Source organism: Notolepis coatsorum (assembly GCF_963971535.1).
Source record: "Notolepis coatsorum genome assembly, chromosome: 2".
Classification (NCBI taxonomy): Eukaryota; Metazoa; Chordata; class Actinopteri; order Aulopiformes; family Paralepididae; genus Notolepis; species Notolepis coatsorum.
The window spans coordinates 122,836,972-122,860,453 of NC_140166.1; positions in this window are offsets into that span (position 1 = coordinate 122,836,972).

Sequence of the window (23,482 nt, forward strand, 5' to 3'; positions counted from 1 at the left end):
CCCTAACCCTAACCCTAACCCTAACCCTAACCCTAACCCTAACCCGATACGGTGCCCCGGGAACCCCTTTTGGCCAGGTTAAGAGTGTCTCAGGCATTTTCGAGACAGGAAGCCGATTAGGAAAAGCTTACCCACCCCCAGATGGACCCAGGGTAGAAGGCCTGCGTGGATCCGGGCAACGGTGCTCCCGTGGGACCCGATGCGGAGCCCCGGGACGTCCGGGGACCCAGAGCCTGGTTCTCAGCATTTTCGATGCATGAAGTGATTGAGGGAAAGCGCCCCCACAACGGGATGTACCCGGGGGTAGAAGGCCCGACTGGATCCGAGCAACGGTGCCCCCTTGGGGGCCAGTTGCGGGTAAGTTGTGGGTCTTCAGCAGAGCCTGGTTCTCAGCATTTTCGATGCAGGAAGTGATTGAGGGAAAGCGCCCCCAGAACGAGATGGACCCAGGGTAGAAGGCCCGAGTGGATCCGTGCAACGGTGCTCCCGTGGGACCCGATACGGTGCCCCGGGGACCCGATACGGTGCTCCCGTGGGAACCGATTAAGAGGCTAAGATTTTCTCAGGCATTTTCGAGACAGGACGCCGATTAGGAAAAGCTTACCCACCCCCAGATGGACCCAGGCTAGAAGGCCTGCGTGGATCCGGGCAACGGTGCTCTCGTGGGACCCTAACCCTAACCCTAACCCTAACCCTAACCCTAACCCTAACCCTAACCCTAACCCTAACCCGATACGGTGCCCCGGGAACCCCTTTTGGCCAGGTTAAGAGTATCTCAGGCATTTTCGAGACAGGAAGCCGATTAGGAAAAGCTTACCCACCCCCAGATGGACCCAGGGTAGAAGGCCTGCGTGGATCCGGGCAACGGTGCTCCCGTGGGACCCGATGTGGAGCCCCGGGACGTCCGGGGACCCAGAGCCTGGTTCTCAGCATTTTCGATGCATGAAGTGATTGAGGGAAAGCGCCCCCACAACGGGATGTACCCGGGGGTAGAAGGCCCGACTGAATCCGAGCAACGGTGCCCCCTTGGGGGCCAGTTGCGGGTAAGTTGTGGGTCTTCAGCAGAGCCTGGTTCTCAGCATTTTCGATGCAGGAAGTGATTGAGGGAAAGCGCCCCCAGAACGAGATGGACCCAGGGTAGAAGGCCCGAGTGGATCCGTGCAACGGTGCTCCCGTGGGACCCGATACGGTGCCCCGGGGACCCGATACGGTGCCCCGGGGACCCGATACGGTGCTCCCGTGGGAACCGATTAAGAGGCTAAGATTTTCTCAGGCATTTTCGAGACAGGACGCCGATTAGGAAAAGCTTACCCACCCCCAGATGGACCCAGGGTAGAAGGCCTGCGTGGATCCGGGCAACGGTGCTCCCGTGGGACCCTAACCCTAACCCTAACCCTAACCCTAACCCTAACCCTAACCCGATACGGTGCCCCGGGAACCCCTTTTGGCCAGGTTAAGAGTGTCTCAGGCATTTTCGAGACAGGAAGCCGATTAGGAAAAGCTTACCCACCCCCAGATGGACCCAGGGTAGAAGGCCTGCGTGGATCCGGGCAACGGTGCTCCCGTGGGACCCGATGCGGAGCCCCGGGACGTCCGGGGACCCAGAGCCTGGTTCTCAGCATTTTCGATGCATGAAGTGATTGAGGGAAAGCGCCCCCACAACGGGATGTACCCGGGGGTAGAAGGCCCGACTGGATCCGAGCAACGGTGCCCCCTTGGGGGCCAGTTGCGGGTAAGTTGTGGGTCTTCAGCAGAGCCTGGTTCTCAGCATTTTCGATGCAGGAAGTGATTGAGGGAAAGCGCCCCCAGAACGAGATGGACCCAGGGTAGAAGGCCCGAGTGGATCCGTGCAACGGTGCTCCCGTGGGACCCGATACGGTGCCCCGGGGACCCGATACGGTGCTCCCGTGGGAACCGATTAAGAGGCTAAGATTTTCTCAGGCATTTTCGAGACAGGAAGCCGATTAGGAAAAGCTTACCCACCCCCAGATGGACCCAGGGTAGAAAGCCTGCGTGGATCCGGGCAACGGTGCTCCCGTGGGACCCTAACCCTAACCCTAACCCTAACCCTAACCCTAACCCTAACCCTAACCCTAACCCTAACCCGATACGGTGCCCCGGGAACCCCTTTTGGCCAGGTTAAGAGTGTCTCAGGCATTTTCGAGACAGGAAGCCGATTAGGAAAAGCTTACCCACCCCCAGATGGACCCAGGGTAGAAGGCCTGCGTGGATCCGGGCAACGGTGCTCCCGTGGGACCCGATGCGGAGCCCCGGGACGTCCGGGGACCCAGAGCCTGGTTCTCAGCATTTTCGATGCATGAAGTGATTGAGGGAAAGCGCCCCCACAACGGGATGTACCCGGGGGTAGAAGGCTCGACTGGATCCGAGCAACGGTGCCCCCTTGGGGGCCAGTTGCGGGTAAGTTGTGGGTCTTCAGCAGAGCCTGGTTCTCAGCATTTTCGATGCAGGAAGTGATTGAGGGAAAGCGCCCCCAGAACGAGATGGACCCAGGGTAGAAGGCCCGAGTGGATCCGTGCAACGGTGCTCCCGTGGGACCCGATACGGTGCCCCGGGGACCCGATACGGTGCTCCCGTGGGAACCGATTAAGAGGCTAAGATTTTCTCAGGCATTTTCGAGACAGGAAGCCGATTAGGAAAAGCTTACCCACCCCCAGATGGACCCAGGGTAGAAGGCCTGCGTGGATCCGGGCAACGGTGCTCCCGTGGGACCCGATACGGTGCCCCGGGGACCCCTTTTGGCCAGGTTAAGAGTGTCTCAGGCATTTTCGAGACAGGAAGCCGATTAGGAAAAGCTTACCCACCCCCAGATGGACCCAGGGTAGAAGGCCTGCGTGGATCCGGGCAACGGTGCTCCCGTGGGACCCGATACGGTGCCCCGGGAACCCCTTTTGGCCAGGTTAAGAGTGTCTCAGGCATTTTCGAGACAGGAAGCCGATTAGGAAAAGCTTACCCCCCCCCAGATGGACCCAGGGTAGAAGGCCTGCGTGGATCCGGGCAACGGTGCTCCCGTGGGACCCGATACGGTGCCCCGGGAACCCCTTTTGGCCAGGTTAAGAGTGTCTCAGGCATTTTCGAGACAGGAAGCCGATTAGGAAAAGCTTACCCACCCCCAGATGGACCCAGGGTAGAAGGCCTGCGTGGATCCGGGCAACGGTGCTCCCGTGGGACCCGATGCGGAGCCCCGGGACGTCCGGGGACCCAGAGCCTGGTTCTCAGCATTTTCGATGCATGAAGTGATTGAGGGAAAGCGCCCCCACAACGGGATGTACCCGGGGGTAGAAGGCCCGACTGGATCCGAGCAACGGTGCCCCCTTGGGGGCCAGTTGCGGGTAAGTTGTGGGTCTTCAGCAGAGCCTGGTTCTCAGCATTTTCGATGCAGGAAGTGATTGAGGGAAAGCGCCCCCAGAACGAGATGGACCCAGGGTAGAAGGCCCGAGTGGATCCGTGCAACGGTGCTCCCGTGGGACCCGATACGGTGCCCCGGGGACCCGATACGGTGCTCCCGTGGGAACCGATTAAGAGGCTAAGATTTTCTCAGGCATTTTCGAGACAGGACGCCGATTAGGAAAAGCTTACCCACCCCCAGATGGACCCAGGGTAGAAGGCCTGCGTGGATCCGGGCAACGGTGCTCCCGTGGGACCCGATACGGTGCCCCGGGGACCCCTTTTGGCCAGGTTAAGAGTGTGTCAGGCATTTTCGAGACAGGAAGCCGATTAGGAAAAGCTTACCCACCCCCAGATGGACCCAGGGTAGAAGGCCTGCGTGGATCCGGGCAACGGTGCTCCCGTGGGACCCGATACGGTGCCCCGGGAACCCCTTTTGGCCAGGTTAAGAGTGTCTCAGGCATTTTCGAGACAGGAAGCCGATTAGGAAAAGCTTACCCACCCCCAGATGGACCCAGGGTAGAAGGCCTGCGTGGATCCGGGCAACGGTGCTCCCGTGGGACCCGATACGGTGCCCCGGGAACCCCTTTTGGCCAGGTTAAGAGTGTCTCAGGCATTTTCGAGACAGGAAGCCGATTAGGAAAAGCTTACCCACCCCCAGATGGACCCAGGGTAGAAGGCCTGCGTGGATCCGGGCAACGGTGCTCCCGTGGGACCCGATGCGGAGCCCCGGGACGTCCGGGGAGCCAGAGCCTGGTTCTCAGCATTTTCGATGCATGAAGTGATTGAGGGAAAGCGCCCCCACAACGGGATGTACCCGGGGGTAGAAGGCCCGACTGGATCCGAGCAACGGTGCCCCCTTGGGGGCCAGTTGCGGGTAAGTTGTGGGTCTTCAGCAGAGCCTGGTTCTCAGCATTTTCGATGCAGGAAGTGATTGAGGGAAAGCGCCCCCAGAACGAGATGGACCCAGGGTAGAAGGCCCGAGTGGATCCGTGCAACGGTGCTCCCGTGGGACCCGATACGGTGCCCCGGGGACCCGATACGGTGCTCCCGTGGGAACCGATTAAGAGGCTAAGATTTTCTCAGGCATTTTCGAGACAGGAAGCCGATTAGGAAAAGCTTACCCACCCCCAGATGGACCCAGGGTAGAAAGCCTGCGTGGATCCGGGCAACGGTGCTCCCGTGGGACCCTAACCCTAACCCTAACCCTAACCCTAACCCTAACCCTAACCCTAACCCGATACGGTGCCCCGGGAACCCCTTTTGGCCAGGTTAAGAGTGTCTCAGGCATTTTCGAGACAGGAAGCCGATTAGGAAAAGCTTACCCACCTCAGCATTTTCGATGCAGGAAGTGATTGAGGGAAAGCGCCCCCAGAACGAGATGGACCCAGGGTAGAAGGCCCGAGTGGATCCGTGCAACGGTGCTCCCGTGGGACCCGATACGGTGCCCCGGGGACCCGATACGGTGCTCCCGTGGGAACCGATTAAGAGGCTAAGATTTTCTCAGGCATTTTCGAGACAGGACGCCGATTAGGAAAAGCTTACCCACCCCCAGATGGACCCAGGGTAGAAGGCCTGCGTGGATCCGGGCAACGGTGCTCCCGTGGGACCCTAACCCTAACCCTAACCCTAACCCTAACCCTAACCCTAACCCTAACCCTAACCCGATACGGTGCCCCGGGAACCCCTTTTGGCCAGGTTAAGAGTGTCTCAGGCATTTTCGAGACAGGAAGCCGATTAGGAAAAGCTTACCCACCCCCAGATGGACCCAGGGTAGAAGGCCTGCGTGGATCCGGGCAACGGTGCTCCCGTGGGACCCGATGCGGAGCCCCGGGACGTCTGGGGACCCAGAGCCTGGTTCTCAGCATTTTCGATGCATGAAGTGATTGAGGGAAAGCGCCCCCACAACGGGATGTACCCGGGGGTAGAAGGCCCGACTGGATCCGAGCAACGGTGCCCCCTTGGGGGCCAGTTGCGGGTAAGTTGTGGGTCTTCAGCAGAGCCTGGTTCTCAGCATTTTCGATGCAGGAAGTGATTGAGGGAAAGCGCCCCCAGAACGAGATGGACCCAGGGTAGAAGGCCCGAGTGGATCCGTGCAACGGTGCTCCCGTGGGACCCGATACGGTGCCCCGGGGACCCGATACGGTGCTCCCGTGGGAACCGATTAAGAGGCTAAGATTTTCTCAGGCATTTTCGAGACAGGACGCCGATTAGGAAAAGCTTACCCACCCCCAGATGGACCCAGGCTAGAAGGCCTGCGTGGATCCGGGCAACGGTGCTCCCGTGGGACCCTAACCCTAACCCTAACCCTAACCCTAACCCTAACCCTAACCCTAACCCTAACCCTAACCCTAACCCGATACGGTGCCCCGGGAACCCCTTTTGGCCAGGTTAAGAGTGTCTCAGGCATTTTCGAGACAGGAAGCCGATTAGGAAAAGCTTACCCACCCCCAGATGGACGCAGGGTAGAAGGCCTGCGTGGATCCGGGCAACGGTGCTCCCGTGGGACCCGATGCGGAGCCCCGGGACGTCCGGGGACCCAGAGCCTGGTTCTCAGCATTTTCGATGCATGAAGTGATTGAGGGAAAGCGCCCCCACAACGGGATGTACCCGGGGGTAGAAGGCCCGACTGGATCCGAGCAACGGTGCCCCCTTGGGGGCCAGTTGCGGGTAAGTTGTGGGTCTTCAGCAGAGCTTGGTTCTCAGCATTTTCGATGCAGGAAGTGATTGAGGGAAAGCGCCCCCAGAACGAGATGGACCCAGGGTAGAAGGCCCGAGTGGATCCGTGCAACTGTGCTCCCGTGGGACCCGATACGGTGCCCCGGGGACCCGATACGGTGCTCCCGTGGGAACCGATTAAGAGGCTAAGATTTTCTCAGGCATTTTCGAGACAGGAAGCCGATTAGGAAAAGCTTACCCACCCCCAGATGGACCCAGGGTAGAAGGCCTGCGTGGATCCGGGCAACGGTGCTCCCGTGGGACCCGATGCGGAGCCCCGGGACGTCCGGGGACCCAGAGCCTGGTTCTCAGCATTTTCGATGCATGAAGTGATTGAGGGAAAGCGCCCCCACAACGGGATGTACCCGGGGGTAGAAGGCCCGACTGGATCCGAGCAACGGTGCCCCCTTGGGGGCCAGTTGCGGGTAAGTTGTGGGTCTTCAGCAGAGCCTGGTTCTCAGCATTTTCGATGCAGGAAGTGATTGAGGGAAAGCGCCCCCAGAACGAGATGGACCCAGGGTAGAAGGCCCGAGTGGATCCGTGCAACGGTGCTCCCGTGGGACCCGATACGGTGCCCCGGGGACCCGATACGGTGCTCCCGTGGGAACCGATTAAGAGGCTAAGATTTTCTCAGGCATTTTCGAGACAGGACGCCGATTAGGAAAAGCTTACCCACCCCCAGATGGACCCAGGGTAGAAGGCCTGCGTGGATCCGGGCAACGGTGCTCCCGTGGGACCCTAACCCTAACCCTAACCCTAACCCTAACCCTAACCCTAACCCTAACCCTAACCCTAACCCTAACCCTAACCCTAACCCTAACCCTAACCCTAACCCGATACGGTGCCCCGGGAACCCCTTTTGGCCAGGTTAAGAGTGTCTCAGGCATTTTCGAGACAGGAAGCCGATTAGGAAAAGCTTACCCACCCCCAGATGGACCCAGGGTAGAAGGCCTGCGTGGATCCGGGCAACGGTGCTCCCGTGGGACCCGATGCGGAGCCCCGGGACGTCCGGGGACCCAGAGCCTGGTTCTCAGCATTTTCGATGCATGAAGTGATTGAGGGAAAGCGCCCCCACAACGGGATGTACCCGGGGGTAGAAGGCCCGACTGGATCCGAGCAACGGTGCCCCCTTGGGGGCCAGTTGCGGGTAAGTTGTGGGTCTTCAGCAGAGCCTGGTTCTCAGCATTTTCGATGCAGGAAGTGATTGAGGGAAAGCGCCCCCAGAAGGAGATGGACCCAGGGTAGAAGGCCCGAGTGGATCCGTGCAACGGTGCTCCCGTGGGACCCGATACGGTGCCCCGGGGACCCGATACGGTGCTCCCGTGGGAACCGATTAAGGGGCTAAGATTTTCTCAGGCATTTTCGAGACAGGACGCCGATTAGGAAAAGCTTACCCACCCCCAGATGGACCCAGGGTAGAAGGCCTGCGTGGATCCGGGCAACGGTGCTCCCGTGGGACCCTAACCCTAACCCTAACCCTAACCCTAACCCTAACCCTAACCCTAACCCTAACCCTAACCCTAACCCTAACCCTAACCCGATACGGTGCCCCGGGAACCCCTTTTGGCCAGGTTAAGAGTGTCTCAGGCATTTTCGAGACAGGAAGCCGATTAGGAAAAGCTTACCCACCCCCAGATGGACCCAGGGTAGAAGGCCTGCGTGGATCCGGGCAACGGTGCTCCCGTGGGACCCGATGCGGAGCCCCGGGACGTCCGGGGACCCAGAGCCTGGTTCTCAGCATTTTCGATGCATGACGTGATTGAGGGAAAGCGCCCCCACAACGGGATGTACCCGGGGGTAGAAGGCCCGACTGGATCCGAGCAACGGTGCCCCCTTGGGGGCCAGTTGCGGGTAAGTTGTGGGTCTTCAGCAGAGCCTGGTTCTCAGCATTTTCGATGCAGGAAGTGATTGAGGGAAAGCGCCCCCAGAACGAGATGGACCCAGGGTAGAAGGCCCGAGTGGATCCGTGCAACGGTGCTCCCGTGGGACCCGATACGGTGCCCCGGGGACCCGATACGGTGCTCCCGTGGGAACCGATTAAGGGGCTAAGATTTTCTCAGGCATTTTCGAGACAGGACGCCGATTAGGAAAAGCTTACCCACCCCCAGATGGACCCAGGGTAGAAGGCCTGCGTGGATCCGGGCAACGGTGCTCCCGTGGGACCCTAACCCTAACCCTAACCCTAACCCTAACCCTAACCCTAACCCTAACCCTAACCCTAACCCTAACCCTAACCCTAACCCTAACCCTAACCCTAACCCTAACCCTAACCCTAACCCGATACGGTGCCCCGGGAACCCCTTTTGGCCAGGTTAAGAGTGTCTCAGGCATTTTCGAGACAGGAAGCCGATTAGGAAAAGCTTACCCACCCCCAGATGGACCCAGGGTAGAAGGCCTGCGTGGATCCGGGCAACGGTGCTCCCGTGGGACCCGATGCGGAGCCCCGGGACGTCCGGGGACCCAGAGCCTGGTTCTCAGCATTTTCGATGCATGAAGTGATTGAGGGAAAGCGCCCCCACAACGGGATGTACCCGGGGGTAGAAGGCCCGACTGGATCCGAGCAACGGTGCCCCCTTGGGGGCCAGTTGCGGGTAAGTTGTGGGTCTTCAGCAGAGCCTGGTTCTCAGCATTTTCGATGCAGGAAGTGATTGAGGGAAAGCGCCCCCAGAACGAGATGGACCCAGGGTAGAAGGCCCGAGTGGATCCGTGCAACGGTGCTCCCGTGGGACCCGATACGGTGCCCCGGGGACCCGATACGGTGCTCCCGTGGGAACCGATTAAGAGGCTAAGATTTTCTCAGGCATTTTCGAGACAGGACGCCGATTAGGAAAAGCTTACCCACCCCCAGATGGACCCAGGGTAGAAGGCCTGCGTGGATCCGGGCAACGGTGCTCCCGTGGGACCCGATACGGTGCCCCGGGGACCCCTTTTGGCCAGGTTAAGAGTGTGTCAGGCATTTTCGAGACAGGAAGCCGATTAGGAAAAGCTTACCCACCCCCAGATGGACCCAGGGTAGAAGGCCTGCGTGGATCCGGGCAACGGTGCTCCCGTGGGACCCGATACGGTGCCCCGGGAACCCCTTTTGGCCAGGTTAAGAGTGTCTCAGGCATTTTCGAGACAGGAAGCCGATTAGGAAAAGCTTACCCACCCCCAGATGGACCCAGGGTAGAAGGCCTGCGTGGATCCGGGCAACGGTGCTCCCGTGGGACCCGATACGGTGCCCCGGGAACCCCTTTTGGCCAGGTTAAGAGTGTCTCAGGCATTTTCGAGACAGGAAGCCGATTAGGAAAAGCTTACCCACCCCCAGATGGACCCAGGGTAGAAGGCCTGCGTGGATCCGGGCAACGGTGCTCCCGTGGGACCCGATGCGGAGCCCCGGGACGTCCGGGGAGCCAGAGCCTGGTTCTCAGCATTTTCGATGCATGAAGTGATTGAGGGAAAGCGCCCCCACAACGGGATGTACCCGGGGGTAGAAGGCCCGACTGGATCCGAGCAACGGTGCCCCCTTGGGGGCCAGTTGCGGGTAAGTTGTGGGTCTTCAGCAGAGCCTGGTTCTCAGCATTTTCGATGCAGGAAGTGATTGAGGGAAAGCGCCCCCAGAACGAGATGGACCCAGGGTAGAAGGCCCGAGTGGATCCGTGCAACGGTGCTCCCGTGGGACCCGATACGGTGCCCCGGGGACCCGATACGGTGCTCCCGTGGGAACCGATTAAGAGGCTAAGATTTTCTCAGGCATTTTCGAGACAGGAAGCCGATTAGGAAAAGCTTACCCACCCCCAGATGGACCCAGGGTAGAAAGCCTGCGTGGATCCGGGCAACGGTGCTCCCGTGGGACCCTAACCCTAACCCTAACCCTAACCCTAACCCTAACCCTAACCCTAACCCTAACCCGATACGGTGCCCCGGGAACCCCTTTTGGCCAGGTTAAGAGTGTGTCAGGCATTTTCGAGACAGGAAGCCGATTAGGAAAAGCTTACCCACCTCAGCATTTTCGATGCAGGAAGTGATTGAGGGAAAGCGCCCCCAGAACGAGATGGACCCAGGGTAGAAGGCCCGAGTGGATCCGTGCAACGGTGCTCCCGTGGGACCCGATACGGTGCCCCGGGGACCCGATACGGTGCTCCCGTGGGAACCGATTAAGAGGCTAAGATTTTCTCAGGCATTTTCGAGACAGGACGCCGATTAGGAAAAGCTTACCCACCCCCAGATGGACCCAGGGTAGAAGGCCTGCGTGGATCCGGGCAACGGTGCTCCCGTGGGACCCTAACCCTAACCCTAACCCTAACCCTAACCCTAACCCTAACCCTAACCCTAACCCTAACCCGATACGGTGCCCCGGGAACCCCTTTTGGCCAGGTTAAGAGTGTCTCAGGCATTTTCGAGACAGGAAGCCGATTAGGAAAAGCTTACCCACCCCCAGATGGACCCAGGGTAGAAGGCCTGCGTGGATCCGGGCAACGGTGCTCCCGTGGGACCCGATGCGGAGCCCCGGGACGTCTGGGGACCCAGAGCCTGGTTCTCAGCATTTTCGATGCATGAAGTGATTGAGGGAAAGCGCCCCCACAACGGGATGTACCCGGGGGTAGAAGGCCCGACTGGATCCGAGCAACGGTGCCCCCTTGGGGGCCAGTTGCGGGTAAGTTGTGGGTCTTCAGCAGAGCCTGGTTCTCAGCATTTTCGATGCAGGAAGTGATTGAGGGAAAGCGCCCCCAGAACGAGATGGACCCAGGGTAGAAGGCCCGAGTGGATCCGTGCAACGGTGCTCCCGTGGGACCCGATACGGTGCCCCGGGGACCCGATACGGTGCTCCCGTGGGAACCGATTAAGAGGCTAAGATTTTCTCAGGCATTTTCGAGACAGGACGCCGATTAGGAAAAGCTTACCCACCCCCAGATGGACCCAGGCTAGAAGGCCTGCGTGGATCCGGGCAACGGTGCTCCCGTGGGACCCTAACCCTAACCCTAACCCTAACCCTAACCCTAACCCTAACCCTAACCCGATACGGTGCCCCGGGAACCCCTTTTGGCCAGGTTAAGAGTGTCTCAGGCATTTTCGAGACAGGAAGCCGATTAGGAAAAGCTTACCCACCCCCAGATGGACCCAGGGTAGAAGGCCTGCGTGGATCCGGGCAACGGTGCTCCCGTGGGACCCGATGCGGAGCCCCGGGACGTCCGGGGACCCAGAGCCTGGTTCTCAGCATTTTCGATGCATGAAGTGATTGAGGGAAAGCGCCCCCACAACGGGATGTACCCGGGGGTAGAAGGCCCGACTGGATCCGAGCAACGGTGCCCCCTTGGGGGCCAGTTGCGGGTAAGTTGTGGGTCTTCAGCAGAGCTTGGTTCTCAGCATTTTCGATGCAGGAAGTGATTGAGGGAAAGCGCCCCCAGAACGAGATGGACCCAGGGTAGAAGGCCCGAGTGGATCCGTGCAACGGTGCTCCCGTGGGACCCGATACGGTGCCCCGGGGACCCGATACGGTGCTCCCGTGGGAACCGATTAAGAGGCTAAGATTTTCTCAGGCATTTTCGAGACAGGAAGCCGATTAGGAAAAGCTTACCCACCCCCAGATGGACCCAGGGTAGAAGGCCTGCGTGGATCCGGGCAACGGTGCTCCCGTGGGACCCGATGCGGAGCCCCGGGACGTCCGGGGACCCAGAGCCTGGTTCTCAGCATTTTCGATGCATGAAGTGATTGAGGGAAAGCGCCCCCACAACGGGATGTACCCGGGGGTAGAAGGCCCGACTGGATCCGAGCAACGGTGCCCCCTTGGGGGCCAGTTGCGGGTAAGTTGTGGGTCTTCAGCAGAGCCTGGTTCTCAGCATTTTCGATGCAGGAAGTGATTGAGGGAAAGCGCCCCCAGAACGAGATGGACCCAGGGTAGAAGGCCCGAGTGGATCCGTGCAACGGTGCTCCCGTGGGACCCGATACGGTGCCCCGGGGACCCGATACGGTGCTCCCGTGGGAACCGATTAAGAGGCTAAGATTTTCTCAGGCATTTTCGAGACAGGTCGCCGATTAGGAAAAGCTTACCCACCCCCAGATGGACCCAGGCTAGAAGGCCTGCGTGGATCCGGGCAACGGTGCTCCCGTGGGACCCTAACCCTAACCCTAACCCTAACCCTAACCCTAACCCTAACCCTAACCCTAACCCTAACCCTAACCCGATACGGTGCCCCGGGAACCCCTTTTGGCCAGGTTAAGAGTGTCTCAGGCATTTTCGAGACAGGAAGCCGATTAGGAAAAGCTTACCCACCCCCAGATGGACCCAGGGTAGAAGGCCTGCGTGGATCCGGGCAACGGTGCTCCCGTGGGACCCGATGCGGAGCCCCGGGACGTCCGGGGACCCAGAGCCTGGTTCTCAGCATTTTCGATGCATGAAGTGATTGAGGGAAAGCGCCCCCACAACGGGATGTACCCGGGGGTAGAAGGCCCGACTGGATCCGAGCAACGGTGCCCCCTTGGGGGCCAGTTGCGGGTAAGTTGTGGGTCTTCAGCAGAGCCTGGTTCTCAGCATTTTCGATGCAGGAAGTGATTGAGGGAAAGCGCCCCCAGAACGAGATGGACCCAGGGTAGAAGGCCCGAGTGGATCCGTGCAACGGTGCTCCCGTGGGACCCGATACGGTGCCCCGGGGACCCGATACGGTGCTCCCGTGGGAACCGATTAAGAGGCTAAGATTTTCTCAGGCATTTTCGAGACAGGAAGCCGATTAGGAAAAGCTTACCCACCCCCAGATGGACCCAGGGTAGAAGGCCTGCGTGGATCCGGGCAACGGTGCTCCCGTGGGACCCGATACGGTGCCCCGGGAACCCCTTTTGGCCAGGTTAAGAGTGTCTCAGGCATTTTCGAGACAGGAAGCCGATTAGGAAAAGCTTACCCACCCCCAGATGGACCCAGGGTAGAAGGCCTGCGTGGATCCGGGCAACGGTGCTCCCGTGGGACCCGATGCGGAGCCCCGGGACGTCCGGGGACCCAGAGCCTGGTTCTCAGCATTTTCGATGCATGAAGTGATTGAGGGAAAGCGCCCCCACAACGGGATGTACCCGGGGGTAGAAGGCCCGACTGGATCCGAGCAACGGTGCCCCCTTGGGGGCCAGTTGCGGGTAAGTTGTGGGTCTTCAGCAGAGCCTGGTTCTCAGCATTTTCGATGCAGGAAGTGATTGAGGGAAAGCGCCCCCAGAACGAGATGGACCCAGGGTAGAAGGCCCGAGTGGATCCGTGCAACGGTGCTCCCGTGGGACCCGATACGGTGCCCCGGGGACCCGATACGGTGCTCCCGTGGAAACCGATTAAGAGGCTAAGATTTTCTCAGGCATTTTCGAGACAGGAAGCCGATTAGGAAAAGCTTACCCACCCCCAGATGGACCCAGGGTAGAAGGCCTGCGTGGATCCGGGCAACGGTGCTCCCGTGGGACCCGATACGGTGCCCCGGGGACCCCTTTTGGCCAGGTTAAGAGTGTGTCAGGCATTTTCGAGACAGGAAGCCGATTAGGAAAAGCTTACCCACCCCCAGATGGACCCAGGGTAGAAGGCCTGCGTGGATCCGGGCAACGGTGCTCCCGTGGGACCCGATACGGTGCCCCGGGAACCCCTTTTGGCCAGGTTAAGAGTGTCTCAGGCATTTTCGAGACAGGAAGCCGATTAGGAAAAGCTTACCCACCCCCAGATGGACCCAGGGTAGAAGGCCTGCGTGGATCCGGGCAACGGTGCTCCCGTGGGACCCTAACCCTAACCCTAACCCTAACCCTAACCCTAACCCTAACCCTAACCCTAACCCTAACCCTAACCCTAACCCTAACCCTAACCCTAACCCTAACCCTAACCCGATACGGTGCCCCGGGAACCCCTTTTGGCCAGGTTAAGAGTGTCTCAGGCATTTTCGAGACAGGAAGCCGATTAGGAAAAGCTTACCCACCCCCAGATGGACCCAGGGTAGAAGGCCTGCGTGGATCCGGGCAACGGTGCTCCCGTGGGACCCGATGCGGAGCCCCGGGACGTCCGGGGACCCAGAGCCTGGTTCTCAGCATTTTCGATGCATGAAGTGATTGAGGGAAAGCGCCCCCACAACGGGATGTACCCGGGGGTAGAAGGCCCGACTGGATCCGAGCAACGGTGCCCCCTTGGGGGCCAGTTGCGGGTAAGTTGTGGGTCTTCAGCAGAGCCTGGTTCTCAGCATTTTCGATGCAGGAAGTGATTGAGGGAAAGCGCCCCCAGAACGAGATGGACCCAGGGTAGAAGGCCCGAGTGGATCCGTGCAACGGTGCTCCCGTGGGACCCGATACGGTGCCCCGGGGACCCGATACGGTGCTCCCGTGGGAACCGATTAAGAGGCTAAGATTTTCTCAGGCATTTTCGAGACAGGACGCCGATTAGGAAAAGCTTACCCACCCCCAGATGGACCCAGGGTAGAAGGCCTGCGTGGATCCGGGCAACGGTGCTCCCGTGGGACCCTAACCCTAACCCTAACCCTAACCCTAACCCTAACCCTAACCCTAACCCTAACCCTAACCCTAACCCTAACCCGATACGGTGCCCCGGGAACCCCTTTTGGCCAGGTTAAGAGTGTCTCAGGCATTTTCGAGACAGGAAGCCGATTAGGAAAAGCTTACCCACCCCCAGATGGACCCAGGGTAGAAGGCCTGCGTGGATCCGGGCAACGGTGCTCCCGTGGGACCCGATGCGGAGCCCCGGGACGTCCGGGGACCCAGAGCCTGGTTCTCAGCATTTTCGATGCATGAAGTGATTGAGGGAAAGCGCCCCCACAACGGGATGTACCCGGGGGTAGAAGGCCCGACTGGATCCGAGCAACGGTGCCCCCTTGGGGGCCAGTTGCGGGTAAGTTGTGGGTCTTCAGCAGAGCCTGGTTCTCAGCATTTTCGATGCAGGAAGTGATTGAGGGAAAGCGCCCCCAGAACGAGATGGACCCAGGGTAGAAGGCCCGAGTGGATCCGTGCAACGGTGCTCCCGTGGGACCCGATACGGTGCCCCGGGGACCCGATACGGTGCTCCCGTGGGAACCGATTAAGAGGCTAAGATTTTCTCAGGCATTTTCGAGACAGGACGCCGATTAGGAAAAGCTTACCCACCCCCAGATGGACCCAGGCTAGAAGGCCTGCGTGGATCCGGGCAACGGTGCTCTCGTGGGACCCTAACCCTAACCCTAACCCTAACCCTAACCCTAACCCTAACCCTAACCCTAACCCTAACCCTAACCCTAACCCGATACGGTGCCCCGGGAACCCCTTTTGGCCAGGTTAAGAGTATCTCAGGCATTTTCGAGACAGGAAGCCGATTAGGAAAAGCTTACCCACCCCCAGATGGACCCAGGGTAGAAGGCCTGCGTGGATCCGGGCAACGGTGCTCCCGTGGGACCCGATGTGGAGCCCCGGGACGTCCGGGGACCCAGAGCCTGGTTCTCAGCATTTTCGATGCATGAAGTGATTGAGGGAAAGCGCCCCCACAACGGGATGTACCCGGGGGTAGAAGGCCCGACTGAATCCGAGCAACGGTGCCCCCTTGGGGGCCAGTTGCGGGTAAGTTGTGGGTCTTCAGCAGAGCCTGGTTCTCAGCATTTTCGATGCAGGAAGTGATTGAGGGAAAGCGCCCCCAGAACGAGATGGACCCAGGGTAGAAGGCCCGAGTGGATCCGTGCAACGGTGCTCCCGTGGGACCCGATACGGTGCCCCGGGGACCCGATACGGTGCCCCGGGGACCCGATACGGTGCTCCCGTGGGAACCGATTAAGAGGCTAAGATTTTCTCAGGCATTTTCGAGACAGGACGCCGATTAGGAAAAGCTTACCCACCCCCAGATGGACCCAGGGTAGAAGGCCTGCGTGGATCCGGGCAACGGTGCTCCCGTGGGACCCTAACCCTAACCCTAACCCTAACCCTAACCCTAACCCTAACCCGATACGGTGCCCCGGGAACCCCTTTTGGCCAGGTTAAGAGTGTCTCAGGCATTTTCGAGACAGGAAGCCGATTAGGAAAAGCTTACCCACCCCCAGATGGACCCAGGGTAGAAGGCCTGCGTGGATCCGGGCAACGGTGCTCCCGTGGGACCCGATGCGGAGCCCCGGGACGTCCGGGGACCCAGAGCCTGGTTCTCAGCATTTTCGATGCATGAAGTGATTGAGGGAAAGCGCCCCCACAACGGGATGTACCCGGGGGTAGAAGGCCCGACTGGATCCGAGCAACGGTGCCCCCTTGGGGGCCAGTTGCGGGTAAGTTGTGGGTCTTCAGCAGAGCCTGGTTCTCAGCATTTTCGATGCAGGAAGTGATTGAGGGAAAGCGCCCCCAGAACGAGATGGACCCAGGGTAGAAGGCCCGAGTGGATCCGTGCAACGGTGCTCCCGTGGGACCCGATACGGTGCCCCGGGGACCCGATACGGTGCTCCCGTGGGAACCGATTAAGAGGCTAAGATTTTCTCAGGCATTTTCGAGACAGGAAGCCGATTAGGAAAAGCTTACCCACCCCCAGATGGACCCAGGGTAGAAAGCCTGCGTGGATCCGGGCAACGGTGCTCCCGTGGGACCCTAACCCTAACCCTAACCCTAACCCTAACCCTAACCCTAACCCTAACCCTAACCCGATACGGTGCCCCGGGAACCCCTTTTGGCCAGGTTAAGAGTGTCTCAGGCATTTTCGAGACAGGAAGCCGATTAGGAAAAGCTTACCCACCCCCAGATGGACCCAGGGTAGAAGGCCTGCGTGGATCCGGGCAACGGTGCTCCCGTGGGACCCGATGCGGAGCCCCGGGACGTCCGGGGACCCAGAGCCTGGTTCTCAGCATTTTCGATGCATGAAGTGATTGAGGGAAAGCGCCCCCACAACGGGATGTACCCGGGGGTAGAAGGCTCGACTGGATCCGAGCAACGGTGCCCCCTTGGGGGCCAGTTGCGGGTAAGTTGTGGGTCTTCAGCAGAGCCTGGTTCTCAGCATTTTCGATGCAGGAAGTGATTGAGGGAAAGCGCCCCCAGAACGAGATGGACCCAGGGTAGAAGGCCCGAGTGGATCCGTGCAACGGTGCTCCCGTGGGACCCGATACGGTGCCCCGGGGACCCGATACGGTGCTCCCGTGGGAACCGATTAAGAGGCTAAGATTTTCTCAGGCATTTTCGAGACAGGAAGCCGATTAGGAAAAGCTTACCCACCCCCAGATGGACCCAGGGTAGAAGGCCTGCGTGGATCCGGGCAACGGTGCTCCCGTGGGACCCGATACGGTGCCCCGGGGACCCCTTTTGGCCAGGTTAAGAGTGTCTCAGGCATTTTCGAGACAGGAAGCCGATTAGGAAAAGCTTACCCACCCCCAGATGGACCCAGGGTAGAAGGCCTGCGTGGATCCGGGCAACGGTGCTCCCGTGGGACCCGATACGGTGCCCCGGGAACCCCTTTTGGCCAGGTTAAGAGTGTCTCAGGCATTTTCGAGACAGGAAGCCGATTAGGAAAAGCTTACCCACCCCCAGATGGACCCAGGGTAGAAGGCCTGCGTGGATCCGGGCAACGGTGCTCCCGTGGGACCCGATACGGTGCCCCGGGAACCCCTTTTGGCCAGGTTAAGAGTGTCTCAGGCATTTTCGAGACAGGAAGCCGATTAGGAAAAGCTTACCCACCCCCAGATGGACCCAGGGTAGAAGGCCTGCGTGGATCCGGGCAACGGTGCTCCCGTGGGACCCGATGCGGAGCCCCGGGACGTCCGGGGACCCAGAGCCTGGTTCTCAGCATTTTCGATGCATGAAGTGATTGAGGGAAAGCGCCCCCACAACGGGATGTACCCGGGGGTAGAAGGCCCGACTGGATCCGAGCAACGGTGCCCCCTTGGGGGCCAGTTGCGGGTAAGTTGTGGGTCTTCAGCAGAGCCTGGTTCTCAGCATTTTCGATGCAGGAAGTGATTGAGGGAAAGCGCCCCCAGAACGAGATGGACCCAGGGTAGAAGGCCCGAGTGGATCCGTGCAACGGTGCTCCCGTGGGACCCGATACGGTGCCCCGGGGACCCGATACGGTGCTCCCGTGGGAACCGATTAAGAGGCTAAGATTTTCTCAGGCATTTTCGAGACAGGACGCCGATTAGGAAAAGCTTACCCACCCCCAGATGGACCCAGGGTAGAAGGCCTGCGTGGATCCGGGCAACGGTGCTCCCGTGGGACCCGATACGGTGCCCCGGGGACCCCTTTTGGCCAGGTTAAGAGTGTGTCCGGCATTTTCGAGACAGGAAGCCGATTAGGAAAAGCTTACCCACCCCCAGATGGACCCAGGGTAGAAGGCCTGCGTGGATCCGGGCAACGGTGCTCCCGTGGGACCCGATACGGTGCCCCGGGAACCCCTTTTGGCCAGGTTAAGAGTGTCTCAGGCATTTTCGAGACAGGAAGCCGATTAGGAAAAGCTTACCCACCCCCAGATGGACCCAGGGTAGAAGGCCTGCGTGGATCCGGGCAACGGTGCTCCCGTGGGACCCGATACGGTGCCCCGGGAACCCCTTTTGGCCAGGTTAAGAGTGTCTCAGGCATTTTCGAGACAGGAAGCCGATTAGGAAAAGCTTACCCACCCCCAGATGGACCCAGGGTAGAAGGCCTGCGTGGATCCGGGCAACGGTGCTCCCGTGGGACCCGATGCGGAGCCCCGGGACGTCCGGGGAGCCAGAGCCTGGTTCTCAGCATTTTCGATGCATGAAGTGATTGAGGGAAAGCGCCCCCACAACGGGATGTACCCGGGGGTAGAAGGCCCGACTGGATCCGAGCAACGGTGCCCCCTTGGGGGCCAGTTGCGGGTAAGTTGTGGGTCTTCAGCAGAGCCTGGTTCTCAGCATTTTCGATGCAGGAAGTGATTGAGGGAAAGCGCCCCCAGAACGAGATGGACCCAGGGTAGAAGGCCCGAGTGGATCCGTGCAACGGTGCTCCCGTGGGACCCGATACGGTGCCCCGGGGACCCGATACGGTGCTCCCGTGGGAACCGATTAAGAGGCTAAGATTTTCTCAGGCATTTTCGAGACAGGAAGCCGATTAGGAAAAGCTTACCCACCCCCAGATGGACCCAGGGTAGAAAGCCTGCGTGGATCCGGGCAACGGTGCTCCCGTGGGACCCTAACCCTAACCCTAACCCTAACCCTAACCCTAACCCTAACCCTAACCCGATACGGTGCCCCGGGAACCCCTTTTGGCCAGGTTAAGAGTGTCTCAGGCATTTTCGAGACAGGAAGCCGATTAGGAAAAGCTTACCCACCTCAGCATTTTCGATGCAGGAAGTGATTGAGGGAAAGCGCCCCCAGAACGAGATGGACCCAGGGTAGAAGGCCCGAGTGGATCCGTGCAACGGTGCTCCCGTGGGACCCGATACGGTGCCCCGGGGACCCGATACGGTGCTCCCGTGGGAACCGATTAAGAGGCTAAGATTTTCTCAGGCATTTTCGAGACAGGACGCCGATTAGGAAAAGCTTACCCACCCCCAGATGGACCCAGGGTAGAAGGCCTGCGTGGATCCGGGCAACGGTGCTCCCGTGGGACCCTAACCCTAACCCTAACCCTAACCCTAACCCTAACCCTAACCCTAACCCTAACCCGATACGGTGCCCCGGGAACCCCTTTTGGCCAGGTTAAGAGTGTCTCAGGCATTTTCGAGACAGGAAGCCGATTAGGAAAAGCTTACCCACCCCCAGATGGACCCAGGGTAGAAGGCCTGCGTGGATCCGGGCAACGGTGCTCCCGTGGGACCCGATGCGGAGCCCCGGGACGTCTGGGGACCCAGAGCCTGGTTCTCAGCATTTTCGATGCATGAAGTGATTGAGGGAAAGCGCCCCCACAACGGGATGTACCCGGGGGTAGAAGGCCCGACTGGATCCGAGCAACGGTGCCCCCTTGGGGGCCAGTTGCGGGTAAGTTGTGGGTCTTCAGCAGAGCCTGGTTCTCAGCATTTTCGATGCAGGAAGTGATTGAGGGAAAGCGCCCCCAGAACGAGATGGACCCAGGGTAGAAGGCCCGAGTGGATCCGTGCAACGGTGCTCCCGTGGGACCCGATACGGTGCCCCGGGGACCCGATACGGTGCTCCCGTGGGAACCGATTAAGAGGCTAAGATTTTCTCAGGCATTTTCGAGACAGGACGCCGATTAGGAAAAGCTTACCCACCCCCAGATGGACCCAGGCTAGAAGGCCTGCGTGGATCCGGGCAACGGTGCTCCCGTGGGACCCTAACCCTAACCCTAACCCTAACCCTAACCCTAACCCTAACCCTAACCCTAACCCTAACCCGATACGGTGCCCCGGGAACCCCTTTTGGCCAGGTTAAGAGTGTCTCAGGCATTTTCGAGACAGGAAGCCGATTAGGAAAAGCTTACCCACCCCCAGATGGACGCAGGGTAGAAGGCCTGCGTGGATCCGGGCAACGGTGCTCCCGTGGGACCCGATGCGGAGCCCCGGGACGTCCGGGGACCCAGAGCCTGGTTCTCAGCATTTTCGATGCATGAAGTGATTGAGGGAAAGCGCCCCCACAACGGGATGTACCCGGGGGTAGAAGGCCCGACTGGATCCGAGCAACGGTGCCCCCTTGGGGGCCAGTTGCGGGTAAGTTGTGGGTCTTCAGCAGAGCTTGGTTCTCAGCATTTTCGATGCAGGAAGTGATTGAGGGAAAGCGCCCCCAGAACGAGATGGACCCAGGGTAGAAGGCCCGAGTGGATCCGTGCAACGGTGCTCCCGTGGGACCCGATACGGTGCCCCGGGGACCCGATACGGTGCTCCCGTGGGAACCGATTAAGAGGCTAAGATTTTCTCAGGCATTTTCGAGACAGGAAGCCGATTAGGAAAAGCTTACCCACCCCCAGATGGACCCAGGGTAGAAGGCCTGCGTGGATCCGGGCAACGGTGCTCCCGTGGGACCCGATGCGGAGCCCCGGGACGTCCGGGGACCCAGAGCCTGGTTCTCAGCATTTTCGATGCATGAAGTGATTGAGGGAAAGCGCCCCCACAACGGGATGTACCCGGGGGTAGAAGGCCCGACTGGATCCGAGCAACGGTGCCCCCTTGGGGGCCAGTTGCGGGTAAGTTGTGGGTCTTCAGCAGAGCCTGGTTCTCAGCATTTTCGATGCAGGAAGTGATTGAGGGAAAGCGCCCCCAGAACGAGATGGACCCAGGGTAGAAGGCCCGAGTGGATCCGTGCAACGGTGCTCCCGTGGGACCCGATACGGTGCCCCGGGGACCCGATACGGTGCTCCCGTGGGAACCGATTAAGAGGCTAAGATTTTCTCAGGCATTTTCGAGACAGGACGCCGATTAGGAAAAGCTTACCCACCCCCAGATGGACCCAGGGTAGAAGGCCTGCGTGGATCCGGGCAACGGTGCTCCCGTGGGACCCTAACCCTAACCCTAACCCTAACCCTAACCCTAACCCTAACCCTAACCCTAACCCTAACCCTAACCCTAACCCTAACCCTAACCCTAACCCTAACCCGATACGGTGCCCCGGGAACCCCTTTTGGCCAGGTTAAGAGTGTCTCAGGCATTTTCGAGACAGGAAGCCGATTAGGAAAAGCTTACCCACCCCCAGATGGACCCAGGGTAGAAGGCCTGCGTGGATCCGGGCAACGGTGCTCCCGTGGGACCCGATGCGGAGCCCCGGGACGTCCGGGGACCCAGAGCCTGGTTCTCAGCATTTTCGATGCATGAAGTGATTGAGGGAAAGCGCCCCCACAACGGGATGTACCCGGGGGTAGAAGGCCCGACTGGATCCGAGCAACGGTGCCCCCTTGGGGGCCAGTTGCGGGTAAGTTGTGGGTCTTCAGCAGAGCCTGGTTCTCAGCATTTTCGATGCAGGAAGTGATTGAGGGAAAGCGCCCCCAGAAGGAGATGGACCCAGGGTAGAAGGCCCGAGTGGATCCGTGCAACGGTGCTCCCGTGGGACCCGATACGGTGCCCCGGGGACCCGATACGGTGCTCCCGTGGGAACCGATTAAGGGGCTAAGATTTTCTCAGGCATTTTCGAGACAGGACGCCGATTAGGAAAAGCTTACCCACCCCCAGATGGACCCAGGGTAGAAGGCCTGCGTGGATCCGGGCAACGGTGCTCCCGTGGGACCCTAACCCTAACCCTAACCCTAACCCTAACCCTAACCCTAACCCTAACCCTAACCCTAACCCTAACCCTAACCCTAACCCTAACCCTAACCCTAACCCGATACGGTGCCCCGGGAACCCCTTTTGGCCAGGTTAAGAGTGTCTCAGGCATTTTCGAGACAGGAAGCCGATTAGGAAAAGCTTACCCACCCCCAGATGGACCCAGGGTAGAAGGCCTGCGTGGATCCGGGCAACGGTGCTCCCGTGGGACCCGATGCGGAGCCCCGGGACGTCCGGGGACCCAGAGCCTGGTTCTCAGCATTTTCGATGCATGAAGTGATTGAGGGAAAGCGCCCCCACAACGGGATGTACCCGGGGGTAGAAGGCCCGACTGGATCCGAGCAACGGTGCCCCCTTGGGGGCCAGTTGCGGGTAAGTTGTGGGTCTTCAGCAGAGCCTGGTTCTCAGCATTTTCGATGCAGGAAGTGATTGAGGGAAAGCGCCCCCAGAACGAGATGGACCCAGGGTAGAAGGCCCGAGTGGATCCGTGCAACGGTGCTCCCGTGGGACCCGATACGGTGCCCCGGGGACCCGATACGGTGCTCCCGTGGGAACCGATTAAGGGGCTAAGATTTTCTCAGGCATTTTCGAGACAGGACGCCGATTAGGAAAAGCTTACCCACCCCCAGATGGACCCAGGGTAGAAGGCCTGCGTGGATCCGGGCAACGGTGCTCCCGTGGGACCCTAACCCTAACCCTAACCCTAACCCTAACCCTAACCCTAACCCTAACCCTAACCCTAACCCTAACCCTAACCCTAACCCTAACCCTAACCCTAACCCTAACCCGATACGGTGCCCCGGGAACCCCTTTTGGCCAGGTTAAGAGTGTCTCAGGCATTTTCGAGACAGGAAGCCGATTAGGAAAAGCTTACCCACCCCCAGATGGACCCAGGGTAGAAGGCCTGCGTGGATCCGGGCAACGGTGCTCCCGTGGGACCCGATGCGGAGCCCCGGGACGTCCGGGGACCCAGAGCCTGGTTCTCAGCATTTTCGATGCATGAAGTGATTGAGGGAAAGCGCCCCCACAACGGGATGTACCCGGGGGTAGAAGGCCCGACTGGATCCGAGCAACGGTGCCCCCTTGGGGGCCAGTTGCGGGTAAGTTGTGGGTCTTCAGCAGAGCCTGGTTCTCAGCATTTTCGATGCAGGAAGTGATTGAGGGAAAGCGCCCCCAGAACGAGATGGACCCAGGGTAGAAGGCCCGAGTGGATCCGTGCAACGGTGCTCCCGTGGGACCCGATACGGTGCCCCGGGGACCCGA